We start from the raw sequence: 18294 nt of genomic DNA on the forward strand, positions 1-18294 counted from the left end.
TGAGGAAAGAAAATGCTTCATTGTGAGGTCAACCAGCAAGGAGACAGGAGGCACAGCTCAAATCCATGTACCAGCTCCAGGGATCAGGGCAAAATTTAAGGGGTTCAGGTAATTTCAAACTTGGAAGCTGATTTGCTAATCAGCGCGTGTAAGCCCCTGGAGCTGGGAGTCAGGTTCTCCTCACTGAAGGGCTCTGATGGCAATGTTTGCATGCTCTGTTCCATAGACTGAAGACACTCAGTTGGGGCCATCCTGGAGACGTGGGTTTCCCTCTTACATATGTATGTGTAGTGCTGCCTCTGTAAAATAACTCAGGTTTGACCAACCCACTACCTACCTAAGGAGGCAAATGTATTCCAGCTAGTCAGTGTTTCATTTCCTGCACAGTGAGCCCCCTGGAGCATGAGGTCATGTTTTCAAGGACCCACAAGGCAGAGGCATCTCGTCATGGCAGACAACAATACTAGCTGTGCTCTGGTCCCTGGCAGGTGGATCTGCCATTCTGAACCAGTGCTGCTAAGTCGGGGGGGCGGGGGGGGTGTGCAAAGGATGGGGCAAGCAGACAGCAGAACAGCACATTGCTACAGGGGGCCCCAAAGGTAGCCAGTAAGATGCCAACTGGTATAGTCAAGTACTGGGCATAATTTGAATATTTACTGGATATGGTTAAAGTGTGGCTAAAACCAGAAGCTGTCTGGCAGATGAAAGGCACAGGGTATGTGTGACCTGTCACAAGGTCAGCCCCAAGTGTGTCCAGTCTGAGCGTGGGGTCCATGGGCGCATGTTCACTATGCTGAGCGCACCACACCTTCAACATGGCAGAACTTACCCGTGAAGACCGAGACGCCAGGCAGGGCATGGACAGGCCAGTTGCCCATGCCCGAGCTGCGGCCATGAGAGGGCAGACAGCAGACGAACAGCAGATGAGGAGTATGCGGTCAGTGGCAATCACTGATCACTGACACCACCATGGCCGCTGTGATTTCTCTGCATTCTTTTATATGCACAGAAGGTATAGCATCTGTACCTTCTGTGCCAAGAGGTTAAGAGGAACAACCCTGGGGTCTCCCATCACGACTCCACTTTTCACCAAATGTGTACCTAGACAAGTCATTTTGTGATTCAGTTTATTCATCCGTTAAGTGAGAATTATGATACCCACTCCCATTGTATTTTGTGACTAAATAAAAGAGCATGTGAAAAAATAAAACAGTGCCTTGCATCTAGTGACTGTTGCTTTACTCTTACCTTTTATGGCTAATACCTCTCATTTCTTAATTTCATATGCCAAAATGAAAATAACAATTCAAGTCAGGACTATACTATGGAAAATAAGCCATTAATGCATTTACTTGGGAAGTTTTGGTTTTATTAATGAAGTGTTTTACCTAAATTACATAAATATAAAAATTAATTCAAAATTAAGAAATTCAGCAAAAAGGTAAGGAAGACATCACTGGCTCCAAGCTGCAAGGCTGGTACTTACTAATGTAGCACTTCACAAGTCACAAACTACTGCTCACCAGCACCCACTGACGCACACTTTGCTGCAGCTGGCTCCTTGGGCTGACAGACCATTACTCACAGACATGAAGTAAGTCAGCATCACCAACAGGAACTGATGGAGTCAGAGGCAAAGAATTTTTTTTTTTCAAACCAATTTGTTCAACTAATTCACCTTGAGTCAGTTTTTACAGTTTGTGTGCATACTATGTCGCTTTAGTCGTGTCCTGCTCTTTGTGACCCCACGGACTGTAGCCTGCCAGGCTCCTCTGTCCATGGGTTTTCCCAGACAAGAATACTGGAGTGGGTTGCCATTGCGTTCCTCCTGTGGATCTTCCCGACCCAGGGATGGAATTGGCAGGCGGGTTCTTTACCACTAGTGCCACCTGGGATACCCTTTTTACATGGTTTTCATGTCTTTTAGAAGCTGACAGCAGGGGGCAGCAAAAAACTTCCTAAGGAGTTTGTTTAATTAAATATCTCATCCTAAATTCTGCATTGGGCTTCCCTTGTGGCTAAGCTAGTAAAGAATCCGCCTGCAGCGCAGGAGACCTCAGTTCGATCCCTGGGTTGGGAAGATCCCCTGGAGAAGGGAAAGGCTACCCACTCCAGTATTCTGTCCTGAAGAATTCCATGGACTCTGTATAGCCATTATTTATCTTTTCTATAAAAAAAAATGTTCTTATCACTTTGTTTTTGATAGAAGTGAAATTATTTATTTTGGATTCTATTTAGATGTCTTTAACCCACTAACCGTGGGAACAAATAATTATTTGGTAGAAATACATTCATATGTCACTCAAAACGGTTCCACAGGTTTTCAAACTGCACACAGCTCCATTGATGTTTACTCCAAAATCAGATCATCAGATCAGATCAGTCGCTCAGTCGTGTCCGACTCTTTGCGACCCCATGAATCGCAACACGCCAGGCCTCCCTGTCCATCACCAACTCCCGGAGTTCACTCAGACTCACGTCCATCGAGTCAGTGATGCCATCCAGCCATCTCATCCTCTGTCGTCCCCTTCTCTTCCTGCCCCCAATCCCTCCCAGCATCAGAGTCTTTTCCAATGAGTCAACTCTTCGCATGAGGTGGCCAAAGTACTGGAGTTTCAGCTTTAGCATCATTCCTTCCAAAGAAATCCCAGGGTTACTCCAAAATAGCCCCTTCCAAATGTATTCAAACTGCACTCTGACATTGACTCCAAAATAGCCCCCTTCTAAACATATTCTTAACAAAAAGTAATCCATTTACCCATCAAAGGATTAATTCAAGTGAGCCTACCATAACTTCTGTGTTAAAGTTCACTTAACCATTTCATAATTTGGGGGCCATCCAATTCAGGCTTCTGCCTTTTCTCCTTAGGGGAAGGGGAGAATTAATTTAGTTAGTAGCTACAGGATTATTAACTAGTTTCTCTTGTCATCTCCCAGTCAGCCAAAGCCCATGACCAATGTTAGTCATTAAAGTTGTGCCCTTCTAGAGTAATTAAGTTTCTGATGAAAATGCACCATTTTTTAAAGTTAGCTGGGTTGTTTTGTTATCCTTTGAGGGGTTTTTTTAGGTGGAAAGTGTAAATATACATTGAAGTTTCTTAATCTCTGTTCCAAAGATCTTGGTCCTTCTGCCATGCATTTGCAAATGCACCAAATGCCTAAAACCTTTGAGCTCCTTTCCTCCATGAGAATTGGAGATCATGAAGAGGAAACCTTCTTGGAAGTGAATTTTGTATAAGGAAGACAAATGTTAATAAAGAGGTTGCCTGAACCGGGGCAGTTTAGAGCCCGGCTCCCACTGAGTCCATCAGGGGTCTCTGAACCCAACACTGGGCGGGCCTGGTGGTCAGCAGGCCACCTCCGAGGGCCCTGGAGCAGGTGACAGAAGTTGTGGAGAGCAGGGGTCCAGGGACCTGGGCCAAGCACGGACAGAGGCCCAGAGACGCGTGGGGCTGGGAAATGGGTGACGGGTCTGGAGGTGCAGGATGTTGGCCAAGGCGGAGTTAGAGGCAGGTGCCCCACGAAGGCAGGGCAGTGGGGACCAGGGACCAGACCAGGGGTTGCACCTGGGGAGCACGTCTGCCCTTCAGGACTTGAGTCACTGAAACAGGGACTCAGACGGGGCTGAGTGAGGGCCACGCCATGACCCACTCCTGCAGGCTCCAGGAGGGGACAGATGACCAGACCAGCCTGTGGCTCACCAAACTGCAGGCCTGGTGCTGCTTAGATTTAGCCCAAGTAGAGCCATCTGGACCCGGGTCCTGGACCAGTGAGCTTACAGAGTCAGACGAAGGGGCCCACCTCCAGGGAGGACTGAAGGACACACGGTTGAAGGCATTTCCTCATCATACCCAGTCACTTCACCCCTCCTTGTCAAGTATAACCAGCACAAGGACCAGCTATAATCACAACCAGGACTGAAAAATCTCATCTTCCTTCTTTACTTTTGCACAGTTCCACCAAAACCCCAGCAAAGCAGAGAAAAGCTGATGGAACTAAAGCTTATCTACAATAACTGAAGTTACATACGATTTAGCTACAACTTAAGTTATGTGCAAATTAATTGTCAACAGTCTGAATTATTACCTCAGCTCAGATGTCCCCTATTTTTCATGCACAGCTGACAACAGGGCGAACACATGACCCCTCACCTCCCCGACCCCCTCCCCCTCCACTCGCAACTTTTCAGAGTTGGCGAAAACTTCATGAAGAATTTTAGTTCAAAGCACCTCTGGTATTATTAAAATGAGGCCTTCCATTTTCACTTTATACTTTAAAAATATTTCATCACGGCAACCATTTTTAAACCATGTAAATATAAAGAAATTAAGAAAGCTAGGAAATTTTTTTACCTAGGAACAGAAAAAGAATCAATTGGTCCTAGGGAACAGAACCCAGGTCCTGAATTCCTGGCCATGCCCTGTAATGACTCACCTTGAACATCTTCAGCTTTGGAATTCAGACTTCACCTATCTTTAAAGAAAATGGTACCCTGGTAATTTCTGCAGTATTGATCTATTTAAAACATAGCTATTCCTGGTTATTCTATCTTTTATTTTGCATTCAGTTAATACTGTTAAATAAGTCAATCAACATAAACCAAAAATGTCAATCTATGGCAAAACCAATACAATATTGTAAAGTAATTAGCCTCCAATTAAAACAAATAAATTTATATTAAAAAAAATAAAAAATAAAACAAAAAAAACTGAAGTTCCTAAGCTGGAGAATAAATATTGATTACAGATAAAAAATAAATAAATACATAAAGACAGGGAAGGAAGATACTCTCTATCAACTACAAACAAGGCAAGTTATTCCCAGTTTCTGAACAGTATTCCAAACCATCCTCACATTCGAATTACATTGTAAGCTAAATGTGTGCAAACTCATAAGGAAAAAAGCCATTTTTAGACACCGACTTAACTGCAGTGAAAGTAGAATCCAGCGATAGTCCAGAAATATTCAGTCTTCTAGGGCAACGACTCATACCTGCTTATAATCATAAGATGCCTATTAGGTCATTATTAGCCTAATAAAGTTTCAATTATATACATAATTAAAAGTAATTAAATTCTTTCTTTTTACAGTCAAACCCCAGCACCTGCAGACCTTCAGTTAGTTTATATTAGCAAAACTTTGATCATCACCAAAGCCGAAACAAGAGGGATGAGCTCTATCAAACCTATGCAGCGCCATTGGCTGCTCAGTCACTCAGTTGTGTCCGATTTTGCGACACCATGGACTGTAGCCCGCCAGACTCCTCTCTCCATGGGGTTTTCCAGGCAAGAATACTGGAGTAGATTACCATTCCCTTCTCCAGAGGATCTTCCTGACCTAGGGATCCAACCTGTGTCTCTTACATCTCCTGCATTGGCAGGTGGATTCTTTACCGCTAGCACCACCTAGGAAGCCCAACAGGATTGGTGGAAATTCCCACCTCCTCCAAAGAAAGCAGACATGGAAACAAGCCGCTGGCTCGCTTTTCACTCGAAGGGGTTCAGGTTGCAATGTGTCCCCTTTATTGGCCACTTTAGTTGAGAAAAACGTGGCAGGCAGGTACTGAGGCTGCAGTGCTTACCAAGTCACAATCCACACGGCTTAGCCCAGGGCTGCTGCTTCTGTTGAAGACAGTTGTCAACATCGACAGCAAGCCATACCCTCAGAGGAGCTGCGTGACCACTGACCACTCAGGGGTTGCTGCAGTGTGACATGTGAGTGGGCACAGACAGCGTGGATATGATGCTAGGGCACACAGGGAGTTAAAGCAGCAGCCTCTGGACTTTGTGCAGTATCCACCCGGAAGTCTGCTGGCATCTATGCTTGGGCACCGAACAGGCGCTTCCGTCTCCCTCCCACCTCACATCTCCCCATCCATCCGGAGAATGTGGGGGCGCTCCCTCCACACCCAGAACCCGACCGCCTTCTGCCTCCTCCCCGAGAGAGGCTCTGCTCAGCCGCCACCCTCTCCCCCCACACTGGGCATCCACACCGCCTTCCTTATCTGCTCACGGTTTCCACCCACCATCACGGGCAACACTGCACCTGGCTTGGTTCTTTTTCATGGGCTTGTGATCACAGCACAGTGCAAAGCTGTCTGGTGCCTGCTGCTTGCTCTCAGAGTAAAATAGTCATATATGCAGTGGAAAGGCCCCGTCTCTCCAACACCACGGTGATTCTCAGCCCTGCCTCATCCACCGCAGCCACAGCAGCATCCTTGCTGGACTGTGCATGCCCAGGGCCTCCACACCTGCTCTTCCCTCCACTTGCGATGTTCATCCCCAGGTGCATGCGGGCCTGGACCTTCCATCTCTCTCCTCATATGTTGCCTCAAAGCCAGCCTTCTATGACTGACCTGGGGAAAAGAACAGGCCTGCCCATTCTTTTGTTTTGTGTAGTTGAAGTAGAGTTAATTTACACTGTTAGTTAGTTTCAGGTGTCCAGTGAAGTAATTCAGTTTATACAGTGAATATACATTCAGCTCTGTATATATAGAGATTCTTTTTCAGATTCTTTTCTCTTACAGGTTACAAAATATTGAGAGCTATATAGCAGGTCCTTGTTGGTTATCTGTTTTATGCAATAGTCTGTGTATATTATATATAAACTGATAATGTTAGTTGCTTAGTCGTATCTGACTCTTTGTGACCCCATGGACTATACAGTCTGTGGAATTCTCCAGGCCAGAATACTGGAGTGGATAGCCTTTCCTTTCTCCAGGGGATCTTCCCAACCCAGGAATTGAACCCAGGTCTTCTGCACTGCAGGCGGGTTCTTTACCCTCTGAGCCATCAGGCAAGCCCGTATATAAAGTAGTCTGTATATGTTAATCCCAAATTCCTAATTTTTCCTTCCTCCCCTTTCCCCTTTGGGAACCTTGTTTGTTTCCTGAGTGTCTATTTCTGTTTTGTAAATAAGGTCATTTGTATCATTTTTTAGATTCCATTTTGGTTTTCTCCATAGAACTTACTGGTACACTCTACACTTGTTTTGTTTATTTTATTGTGTCTCCCTTAGTGAAATATAAACCCCTGGAGTGTCGGGACCTCCAGCTGATTCTCGCTGTCGAGTCCCTGGACCTAGAATGCTGCCTGTAGGTAACAGGTGCTCAGTGAGCATGTGCTGAGTAAGTGAATGAATGGACCTCTCCTAGGTGTGTGTTTATGCCTGGAGGAAGTGACCATATGGATAAGGATGCACGGATATGAATGGTCATAGCAGCGTAGTTTCTAAAATCTGGAAAGGACCTAAACAGTCATCAAGTTAGTGGACCTGTCTATGAGAAAGTGACCTCATTCCCTTCAGGTAGATGCCAGGAGCGGGACACTGGCTGTGTTGGTGTCCTGTCTGTCGTGTTTTGTGGCACTGCCATGCTGTTGCAGGTTCCAAAGAACATGGGGAAGGAGGGTCCAAGGGCTGCAATCCTGCGGCGATGTTCTGTGTCCAGGTGGGCGGGGCAGACATGGGTGTAAGTTACCTTACTCTTTACTCACTGAAAAGCGTAGTCTTTTTATCCCCTGTCCTCTCCCAATGATGTACTGGTACTTTCTGCAGCCATGTTTCTGACGGATGGCAGGTGAGATCCACAAGCACATCCAGAACATGCCTCGAGTCTGGGTGTCAGAGAGAATTAAACACATTGATGCTTACCCATTTGCCCTCATGAGACATGAGTGTTTTCTGGCTTGTTTCAGTTATATTTTAGAGCTTTTGAAAATATTCTTATTTTAAATTCATGGTGTTCCTAAAAATACTACATGTATTCGGTCTTATGCCAAAGATCTTTTGTGGTGTCATCTGGCTGCCGAGGATACAAAGACTTGTCTGTGAGCTTCTTATTCTTAAGAAAGAATGTGCATGTTTAGACACAAATACACACACATACACACACACACACACACACACACACACACACACACACAGAGTACCGTTTTAGAATTAGCAGACGTCTAATTAATGAGAATTGCAAAAACCAACTGTCTCCCCGCCACCATCGTAGCTGGGTGACAAGGGCAAGCAGAATGGGACAGAGTCGAAGGGAAATGACACCAGTTAGTTATAGTTTCCTGTTGTCCCATTCTTAATTATCATTTCCTTTAATTCTTTCCGTCTTTTTCCTTTCTCTGTATATTTGCACTGAATTGAAAATTTTCATCTTTTATATCAGTACAATACATGTTCTGACACTGAACTGCCAGTGAACCAGAAGCCAAAAGAGGTGAAGCAACAGGGCAGCACCTTCAGTTTCACCACAGAGACACAGACCTATCTCTGAGCCCTGCATTCCAAGAGCTAATAAATGACCAGGATACAGCCCACCATGCTGTCTGTCCTCTTCCCAGCCTCTGCATTCTTGCTCAATCCCTGCCTCCCCACAGGATCGGCCCCCTTGTAATCTCACTTGAAAAGTTAGTCCTACCTCTGCAAGGCTTCACGCACTTGAAGACATCAGTACTAATCCTTCTGTGGACCTGTATGAACTCCTTAGCCCAGGAAACACTGCCCTCGTTGTGGGCAGCTGCTATCCTGTGGTTTGAACATTATAGAGTGACGGCAGCTGCCTGTCACCGCTCCCTTGTCGACCCATGGCCCACGATACCATGACAGGCCCACTGCACGTGAGGACTTGCACAGCTGACATCTCCATGTCCCAAGAAGTACCTCTGATGTCCAAGGCAAACATGGGGTATTGCCCTAGCCACAACCTGAATCCATTGTAAGTCCTCAGTATCTAGCTGTACGGTAGCAGTAGCCAGTAGTGCTTGCTCTAAAGAATTGATTTCATCATTTCAGAGTCCATTTCAGGGGCCAAGTTTCTGAATTTAATGAGAAAACCAATCAATAAACAAACACTGATATAAATTTTCCTAAGAAATAAAGGTAGTTACAAAGAATCCCTTTAGAATTAAAAATATGCTTATGCATAAAGTATTGTGCTGTTGTTGTTGTCCAGTCGCTAAGTCCCGTCTGACTCTTTGGGACCCCATGGACTGCAGCACATGAGGCTTCCCTGTCCTTCACCATTTCCTGGAGTCTGCTCAAACTCATGTCCATTGAGTCAGAGATGCAATCCAACCATCTTACCCTCTGTCACCCCCTTTCCTCCTGCCCTCAATCTTTCCCAGCATCAGGGTCTTTTCCAATGAGTCAGCTCTTCGCATCAGGTGGCCAAAGTATTGGAACTTCCAGTTCAGCATCAGTCCTTTCAGTGAATATTCAGGGTTAATTTCCTTTAGAATTGACTGCTTTGATCTCCTTGCAGTCAAGGAGAGTCCAACGCCACGATTTGAAAGCATCAGTTCTTTGGCACTTAAACTTCTTTATGGTCCAGCTCTCTCTCACACACACACATGCTGTGTGGAACAAATAACAGAAGAGCTTAGTGGCTGACAATCAGATTCTGTGAATCTCCAATTACCTCAGCAAGTCATTTACCCTTTCTGTGCCTCAGTCTCCTTATTGGTAAAATGGGAATAATAAAATTACTTACCTCTGGGGTTATCAGGCTTCCCTGGTGGCTCAGACAGTAAAGAATCTGCCTTCACTGCAAGAGACCTGGGTTTGATCTCTGAGTTGGGAAGATCCTCTGGAGGAGAAAATGGCAACCCATTCCAATATTCTTGCCTGGGAAATCCCATGGACAAAGGAGCCTGGCAGGCTCACAAAAGTCGGACATGACTCAGCAACTAAACCACCACCACCCTACAAGCTACCTTTTCAAAACTCTCTGGATCTGCTTCATCTTTTTTAAAGTCTTCATGCTGCAGTTCTCTTTTGTACTAAGTATCCACAATGGTATGGAAAGGGAATGTGTAAACATCACAGGCTGAACAAACAATTCTTTCAGGAATACAATATTTCTTGAAGGTGTTCCTGACCCTGCTTGGGCAGGAGTCCTAGGTTAGTGTCTGGAAATCAGAATCACCCCCCAGTCATGGTGGGTTGTGGAACCCTTCCCCTCTCTCTGATCTACTGTCATCTTCTAGAACCTTCACCTCATGTGGCCTTCTGTTCCTTCCTGCTGCAGGAATGTGCTCTCAGCCAAGGAAGGTGATTTCTTCCCATCGCCACCCCTCCCTCCTATGGCTAATTGTCTCCCCATCCTCTTTCCAAATGTCAGCCTCATTATGCATTACTGTCAACTTGGAGAGCCTTTCAAAACTCAAATCTCATCAACTATTGTTTTCTTGCTGCTTTTAAAACTCTTCAACAATTTTCCTGAGTTTAATTCACAGTTGCTTGTTAAATATTTGCTAAAGCCTGTTGAAAAAGGTGCCCCAACAATTCAACCACTCCCTGTTTTTGTATTCCAATAATTTCAGCAGGAAGAAAATTCCAAAAGCAATTTGAGTAACAAAGGCAGGCTTTTCCCTCAGCTAAATAATTGGCTTTGATTTTGTATTTTCTTCCTACTAAGTATTCTACCATACAGCAAGGCTCTCGAAAGGAAAAGAATGTGCCTTTTGGAAGTTTCATTTACTCTAATGCCAACAATTGTGAAGAAGTCGTCTTGAAAGAATCTGACTCCAGTTTTAGATCCTTTCACTGTGGAAACTGCTCAGCGTCTGGAATCCTCTCTGCCGCACTGCCCTAAGTACCCCTGCCATCTCTTCGTTTGCCAGGGGCAGTGCCACATGTGGACTTCTGCATCTGCTCAGGCATAATTACAACAGTCCTCTAACTCCACGTGGAGGCTGCATTCTTTCGATGGAGTTGCTTTATAAACACAGCTGTAGCAAATACAGTGATCAGTCTGCGACTTGCTCCAGCTCTCAAGCAGACCAAGGTGCAGAAATGTTGTACCGGTCATGTGAGGCAATGGAAATGATTCCTATTTAAGTTTAGTTGCTTTAAGAGGTTCTGGAGACAGGATGTTGCAGTAGAAGGACGTTGAGTGCACCTCCTCTCAGGAAAATCACAGCTAACTGCTGAACACATGCGGGGAAACGCATTGACTGCAACAGCCCTGCCTTATCAGGCACCACAGTAACCATTTGCATGAGTTATTTTATGACAGGAGGCCCCGGTGAGGAACACGAAACTAACAAGCAACCACCAACCAAAAGAGTTTGGGAAGGGTCCAAAGGAGATACCAGGTGTCCTACCACCTCCCAGAATCCTTCTCGCTGGCATCCACCTTGGCTGAGCAATGCGTGCACCACCAAGAAGGACCCTGAGTCAGAGAGACTGGCCAGAGAACCCCGGAAACTAACATCACCGTAAAACCCGAGGCTGCGAGCCACATAAGAGCAGGCCTCCTGGGCTCCCTTGCCCTCCTCCTCTCCCCAGGCGCCCCTTCCCAATAGTGTCCCTTGCTTTGTCAGCATGTGTGTCTCTATGGACAGTTCATCTCCCAGTGTTAGACAAGAGCCCCCTTTCGAGCCCTGGAAGGGGTCCCCATTCCTGCAACAAACCGTCATCGATTAAAAAAAAAAAAAAAAGATTGGAACCTACTTATAGTCTCTTTGAGCCAAGAAATAGTGTCCTATTTAATATCTGCTGGGGAGTCGCTCAGTCGTGTCTGACTCTGCGACTCCATGGACTGTAGCCTACCAGGCTCCTCTGTCTGTGGGATTTTCCAGGCAATAGTCCTGGAGTGGATTGCCATTTCCTTCTCCAGGGAAGAGGAGTAAACTGTAGAGTCACCTGAGCATTGATAAACCCATCAGCATGTTCTTGGAAGAAAAATGACTAGTTTCAAGTGGAAACTTGGTTATGAGCTCTAACAGTGAAGTCTGGTTTTGTGTACCAGCACACAGCAAAGTACGCCACATAAACAAGTTTCCAGTCACGGGTTATATGATCCACATGTGTGCCCGAAACCCTAAATAAAAATAACCTCGGGAATGAGGATTTTCCCCTAAGGTAACAGCTTTTAGCCTTGATTGCTGGAATTGGAGAAGTATTCTCTGACGGAAAAATAGAAAACAAGTGTGGGGGAAGGATTTCCAAGTAATGAAGGAGAATCTCTGAAGAAGGAGGAGGGGATGAAGGAGAAAGGGAGGGCGCTGGGGTTGGGGAGGTAATTCACTGTCTGAGGTAGTTGATTCTTCCTGTAAAAGCCAGAAAGGTCTCCAAAATCAGTTTTACCATCATAGACGTTATCACAGACCAGTTGCATCTTCAGAGAATGCTCCAGTCATGCTTCTGCGCAGAAAAGGCACAGAAGATGTGAAGTCTGGGGGGTGAGATGGCAAATGCCTCTGTTTCCCTTTTGGACTCTGAACTACTACCTACAGAGGTTAAGAATTCTCCAGATTACTGAGTGAATTTGGTAATGATGAAGGGACCAGTACAGAGCAGCAAGGTGCCTGGAATGGCAGTACTGAGAAGGGACTCTTCAGAGACACAAGGATCAGGCCAGGGTCAGGCCTACTCACTCCTGTCCAGGGCCTGCCAGACCCTGATCGGGAGCCCTGGGAAGTTAAGACAGAGACTGGGGGTGGTGTGTGAGCAACACCACACGTGTCTGTGCATCCTCGTGCAGAGATGTCACACCACCAAAGCGTAGGCAGCTTATGCTGCAATGTCACTGCCATGTTTCTCAGCCCTTTGCTGATTATCCTTAAGTCACCAATTAGAGCACGTCCTCTTCATTTTTCTTACAGAGCTACTGATGTTGGAACCTCATGAAAGTTGTAGTCATTCCCCAGTAATAATAATAAATATAATGACATTAATAGTCAACACTCCTTGAGTACTTAGCGAATGCCAGACACCCCTCAGTTCAGTTCAGTTGCTCAGTCGTGTCCAACTCTTTGCAACCCCATGGACTGCAGCACGCCAGGCCTCCCTGTCCATCACCAACTCCTGAGAGCTTGCTCAAATTCATATCCATTGAGTCGGTGATGCCATCCAACCATCTCATCCTCTGTTGTCCCCTTCTCCTCTCGCCTTCAATCTTTCCCAGCATCAGGGTCTTTTCCAATGAGTCAGTTCTTTGCATCAGGTGGCCAAAGTATTGGAGTTTCAGCTTTAGCATCAGTCCCTCCAGTGAATATTCAGGACTGATCTCCTTTAGGATGGACTGGTTGGATCTCCAAGAGTTCCAAGGAACTCTCAAGAGTCTTCTCAAATACCACAGTTCAAAAGCATCAATTCTTCTGCACTCACCTTTCTTTATAGTCCAACTCTCACATCCATACATGACTACTGGAAAATCATAGCTTGGACTAGACAGACCTTTGTTGGCAAAGTAATATCTCTGCTTTTTAATATGCTGCCTAGGTTGGTCATAGCTTTTCTTCCAAGAAGCAAGCATCTTTTAATTTCATGACTGAAGTCACCATCTGCACTGATTTTGGAGCCCAAAAGAATAAAGTCTGTCACCGTTTCCATTGTTTCCCCATCTAGGAAACACCCCTGGGAGCCTTTTATTTATAAACTCACTTATTCCTATAAGGTAGATACTATCATAATTCTTGGATTCTAAGACGTATTTTGTCACATTTTCTCATCTTCGTAATCAGAACACATCTTGCAGAAAAGGGCACTTTATAATCACTGCCAGACCACAGTCATGGTGTGGTTGTCTTTGCTTCTGCACACACAAATTTGGTCAGAGCTGTTTATTTTGTTGCTTTAGTTGAGTTATTTGCATCATAGTTACTACATGCTCTCTTTTTCTTTCTTAAGGGTTTATAAAATAATGATGGCTTGTAGTGAGTGGCATGCCGCATTCAATGAACTGCAATGTTATTATCTTTGGAACTAATGTTACAGAGTCTAAGCTCATCCTGCTTGTAGGGTAAGGGAGTTAGAGAAGGCGAGGTTCGGAAAAAGAACCAGATTGGCACTGTACAGGAACAGATCCCCTTTAATGAGGCAGAAGGGGCAGCAGTCAGATTAGTGAGCTGCTGCACTAACCCAAGAAAAGAGTAAGTATATATAGGCATGTATGTGGAAATCTACTGTCTTAAGGGGACCTGTTCTTCTCCAAGGTTGTTCGGAGTAGTTATTTCTTAAAAGGCTGGGACAAGGAATTCTGGAGATCGGCCAGAGGCGGGACCGGCTAGGAGCTGGGTGTAATCAACCTTAATGTCCTTTTTTTTTCTTTGGGTGAGAGAGTTCTTTGTTTTGCATAGAATGGTGGGGAGGACCCAGAGGGGAGTTTTAACCCCAGCCTATTTTGAGCCATGTAACTTTCCTTCACTGCTCATTGCAGGACAAGCCAATAAATTGACAGATGACGAGTTGTTGGGGCAAACGAATAGTGACTTTAGTTGCAAAGCCAGCAGACTGAAGATGGACTAGAATCCCAAAGAACCATCCTCTCTGAGTTAGAGGTCAGGCTTCTTTTCTACTAGATGGGAGGCGGTGTAGCTGGTTGTTGCTTCTCTCAGTGTCCCACTCCATTGTTCTTGCAGCTCTCTTCATAGGTCAGGTCATGATGCTCCTGTAAACTTCCATCAAGACAAATGTTATTCTCTGTTCGGCAACTTTTTCTCTATGAATGGAAAGTGTCATAGCTTTAAAAGGCAGAGCCTTGAGGATGGGCTCTCCTGTGTCTTTCTGGCTGCAAGGAACAGTCTTTTAGTGATTGCTGTGCTGTGCCAAGTCTCTTCAGTCGTGTCCAACTCTCTGTGACCCCACGGACTGCAGCCTGCCAGGCTCCTCCATCCATGGGATTTCCCAGGCAAGAATACTGGAGAGGGTTACCATGCCCTCCTCCAGGGGATCTTCCTGACCGAGGGATCGAACCCACATCTCTTATGTCTCCCACAGTGGCATATGGGTTCTTTACCACTGCTGCTTAGCAGCTGCTGCTGCTAAGTTGCTTCAGTCGTGTCCAACTCTATGGGACCCTGTGGACAGCAGCCCACCAGGCTCCCCTGTCCCTGAAGTCTCCAGACAAGAATACTGGAGTGGGTTGCCATTTCCTTCTCCAATGCATGCATACATTCTAAGTCGCTTCAGTCATGTCCAACTCTGTGACCCCATAGACAGCAGCCCACCAGGCTCCCCTGTCCACGGGATTCTCCATCCAAGAATACTGGAGTGGGTTGCCATTTCTTTCTCCAAGTAGTGCCACCTATTAGCTATTAACTCATAGCAAAAGCAACAGAATACAAAGGTTTAAGTAAAAGACAAAGATCAGATATGAGTTGGATTTGTTCTTCCCTAGTACATACAGTAAGACATGAGTTTAGGGGAAATGCCCAATTAGAAAAGACCCTGATGCTGGGAAAGATTGAAGGCAGAAGGAGAAAGGGACAACAGAGGATGAGATCATTGGATGGCATCACCAACTTGCTGGACATGAGTTTGAGTAACCTCCGGAAGTTGGTGATGGACGGGGAAGCCTGGCATGCTGCCATCCATGGGGTCTCAAAGAGTCAGACACGACTGAGCAACTGAACTGAACTGTCCACTATGCTATTCTGCCAGACAAAGTAGAGTGGGATGTACAACACTTCATTCATAAGGGCACCCCCAACAGAGAGATGAGCCCAAATTTACCTTTACAAATGCCCAACACAGGAGTTGCTATTTCTCTAAAAGCTAAATTTCTGTGAATGGCTTCTTTCCACTGCCCCAGATACGGTTAAGGAGACCTGCAAAGGGAAAGGGCCATGGTCAAAGGTCACTGGTCCTCCTGAGGAAACCGTGGACAGTGCCCACTCCCAGGCCCTCGTGGTGTGGATGCAGTGGGGGGAGCACCTCTATGCTGATGCAGCATGTGGGCAGTGGGCCATACTGTCCACTGGCAAAGCTGTTTAGCCTGGTCTGTGGTAAACAGAGCAGTAATCCCCGCAGAACAGACAGACGGGCCATACTGTCCACTGGCAAAGCTGTTTAGCCCAGTCTGTGGTAAACAGAGCAGTAATCCCTGCAGAACAGACAGACGTGCTTTGTGACCCACTGTGACACTGTGCGGTTCCCATGCTCAGCAGCTGCACTTTGATCAGGAATGTGTTGGCATGTGTCAGCCAGAATCCTGCACGTGGACCTATCTCTGCCCCAAGAGCAAGGACAGATCATCACTGCCTGAGAAAGGGGGGCAGGCCTCAGGAAACAAGCCTGTTAGTTAACTGCAGATCAGCCTCTTCTTAAAAAAGGCCATTGTAACTTAACACACAGTAAGACAACTTCTTACAGAAGCAATCATTTAAACTTTGGACAGGTAGCTATTAAGAAGGGGGCTTTCCTGATGGCTTAGATGGTAAAGAACCCTCCTAAAATGCAGAAAATCCAGGTTCAATCCCTTGGTTGGGAAGATCCCCTGGAAGAGGGCATCACAACCCACTCCAGAATTCTTGCCTGGAGAATCCCATGGACAGAGGAGACTGGCGGGCTACAGTCCTTGGGGTTGTAAAGAGTCAGACGTGGCTGAACAAGTAACACTTTCTTTTCACTTCATCCTTTTTAAAGAATTAAATGGACTTCTAGCAACACATAGGATAAGTGTGGTGATTACATGAAAAGTCCATGTATACAACCAAATGGCAGATACACCTCAGTCCAGCATAAAAGCTTCCAGGGCCCATGTGGTGTGGGGACCCAGACAGGATGGTGTTACCGGTGAAGCTGGGAAGTCTCTGGGAAAATGCCAGTTTCCTCAGGTTTTGGTCTATTTCATTTATGGGAAATAGGTGCTACCCTGTTGTATACACTCCTCTCCACAGACATCTTGACCAGTACATTTCCATCCTAGGTCCTAATGTTTGAGAAAAATGTTAATTGGAGGCAGATGGAGCATTTGATTTAAGTGCTTCATTTGTCCCACTATTTTCTAAGGGAACAAGGTAAGGTGCTACCTCAGATCAGAGATGGTGTTTTCACTTAAACAGCAGCTGCACCACAGGAAAACAACCCATAGAACCTCTCTGGTATGAGAACTACTGAATTTGGATTGCGTTTCTTTCCAATTCCTAACAGGCCAATGCAGGTAGAAAGATGAATCCATTAACAAGGCGTGTCTCTCCCACACCGAGTCAAAGTAGCTTTACTACCACCATATAATAGACAGTGTATACCTGTAATACTTATGTTGCCAATTAAAAAATTACATACGCACCTAGTCCCTTTCATCTGTGGATCTTAACATCTGAACATGCATTCATCCAGCATACTGTGTAAAATGGCTTTAGCTCGTTGGAATTTAAAGGTGTATCTTCCAAGGAGACCTGGAGGCCACCCGTAGCCTTCCAGTTCGGGGTCCAGCTGCCCACATGCCCCCCTACTTCTCTGGGAGCATAGCCCAACTCTCCACCAGCTGCCTCCCAAATGCCCCTGGGGCCTCAGCAGTCCCTGACTCCACTGGTCTCCCTCGAGTTCTCAACTGTCACACATGTGTTTCTCTTCTCCTTTTGATGGTTTTCTGGCTTCCAGATTGTGACGAATCATAAAAAGATTAAACCCAGATGAAACCTGTCTTTCATTACACTTTGCTCAGGTTGCAATGTTATTTTTGTGCGTCTGTGGAATCAGAGTAAACTGTGACCCAAACTGAAGCAGAGTTGGGTCCACCCTCTCCCGTGCCCACACTGCACATCAGCTCTGTCTTTTGTCCCCTGACCTCGTGTTGGTCTCAGAGGCCAGCTTGCCCCGAGGTAGGTTTACAGAAACATGACTTGGTTCCCTCTCAGTGTTAAACACAGCCCACACCTGAGCCAGAACCTCTGCTTCAAGCTGCAGGTGACGGATGATAAGGATGGGAAACCCTGGCAACCTGGGGCTCTGAGGTGGAGAGTGGTCCTTAACCCTCACCAGGTGGCTGTTTAGTCAGTCAGACACGGTCTGCGAAGCTCAGATTAGCAGAGCAGTGAGCAAGTTTGAAGTCAGGTTAAAAAATTACCAAGGAAAATGAAAGCTCCAGAAAGAGAATCAGAAAGGGGCACCAGAAGTTGCTCCAAGGAGAAAGGAGCAGAGACAGCAAAGCTGGGGAGCAGAGTGTTGGGCCAGCAGGAGCCCCAGGGCCATGCAGGTCCAGCGGGGACCCCGGGGGTCCATTAACAAACAGCCTCCCCTGGCTGCCCAGCCTCCCCGGGGGCTGCTCCCCTTGGCACTGACCACAGCCCTTCCCAAGTGTGGGGCGACACTCATGGTTGGCCCTGTTGACTTACAGCTCAGGAACCAGGGACGTGGAGAAGCAGCCCCTGGGTCCCTGTGTTTTCATGGATCAGAAAGGAAACCTGCACACATCCCTTTGGCCCAAGATGCCACAACACTGCAGCTGAGGTAATAAAAGTACGGCACTTTTGCCCTGTGTTGGGGGCCTTCCTTCCCCTCCTTCACCCCTCTCTCCTGACCCAGGACATGACCTGCATGGGCCACGCCAGACTCCGGGCTCTA

General features: G+C 46.2%; 1 protein-coding gene and 1 long non-coding RNA gene across 7 annotated transcripts in view; one reads left to right on the forward strand and one right to left on the reverse strand.

Annotated features, from left to right (window-relative positions):
* The window catches only part of PALLD (palladin, cytoskeletal associated protein), a 369615-nt gene that overhangs the window by 21759 nt on the left and 329562 nt on the right, over positions 1 to 18294 (forward strand). The window lies entirely within an intron of this gene.
* LOC129649788 (uncharacterized) lies at positions 14268 to 17154 on the reverse strand. The gene is made up of 3 exons (XR_008713274.1): positions 17018 to 17154; positions 15460 to 15554; positions 14268 to 14402 (listed from the first exon to the last, which is right to left on the reverse strand). It is a non-coding gene; the product is annotated as an uncharacterized LOC129649788 (long non-coding RNA).

The sequence above is a fragment of the Bubalus kerabau genome, chromosome 4 (genome assembly GCF_029407905.1).
Source record: "Bubalus kerabau isolate K-KA32 ecotype Philippines breed swamp buffalo chromosome 4, PCC_UOA_SB_1v2, whole genome shotgun sequence".
Taxonomy (NCBI): Eukaryota; Metazoa; Chordata; class Mammalia; order Artiodactyla; family Bovidae; genus Bubalus; species Bubalus kerabau.